General features: G+C 34.2%; 1 protein-coding gene across 1 annotated transcript in view; it reads right to left on the reverse strand.

Moving 5' to 3' along the window:
* PIK3C2G (phosphatidylinositol-4-phosphate 3-kinase catalytic subunit type 2 gamma) overlaps nt 1-879 on the reverse strand; it is a 242508-nt gene that overhangs the window by 207929 nt on the left and 33700 nt on the right. The gene's annotated exons all lie outside the window — the stretch shown is intronic.

The following is an 879-nucleotide window of genomic DNA, read 5'->3' on the forward strand; positions in this document are numbered from 1 at the left end:
ATTTTCATATTCCACATTTTAAATTTCCAAATTCAGGCCAGGCTCAAGAAAGAAAAATGGAATTAGAGTGAGAAGATTATTCTTGGGGAAGGAATATCAGCTATGTATTTCTCATCGCCATATCTTTAAATACCTATGTGACATTCACACATGAATTTGGTATCTATATCAAGAAATATAATTTATTGTTTTTGTAAACCTTTACTGTCCATTAATATAAGAAGTAGTTACTCTTCTATATCAGGAGTCAAATTATTTAATTTAAAAAAGTAGCCCTCACTTGTTTTAAAAACATCCTCTAATACAATTTTCTGTAATGATAGAATGTTTTATCTGTGGAAGGTTAACCTTCCTTAGAAGAACAAGCTATAAGAAATGATCTGCCTAATGGTGATTACAAGTTGGCCCAGTTCATGACCAAATCTCAGTAGTCTTGTACTGAATCCATCAATTTCCCATGCCAAGCTCACTTTTCTCCTCACTATTTTAGTGAATTGATCTCCTCATGCAGTCAGTTAACAGCCAGGAATCTGGAGGTATTTTAGACAACCTGTTATTTTGTTACTCATAGTCTTTCATGTAAATTACACATTTTCACTTGTTATGAATCTGTTCCCTCCTATCCATCCTTATAGTGGAGCTTTTGTCAATGCCCTCATCATCTGGTCTAATTAAATGCCCCTCTAATCACTCATCTGTCATTCTACTGCTCTGCATATTGCCTCCATGCCATCACCTGATAAATTAGAAAATATTTAACTTGTCAGAAATGTCCTTAAGATCCTATATAATTTGGCCCCTATTTGCCCCTTTCATCTCACTTCTTTCCAGGCTATCACCTTAAAACCTAATTGTAGCCATTACAAGTTTCATACAGTT

The sequence above is a fragment of the Myotis davidii genome, unplaced genomic scaffold (genome assembly GCF_000327345.1).
Source record: "Myotis davidii unplaced genomic scaffold, ASM32734v1 scaffold346, whole genome shotgun sequence".
NCBI classification, from domain to species: Eukaryota; Metazoa; Chordata; class Mammalia; order Chiroptera; family Vespertilionidae; genus Myotis; species Myotis davidii.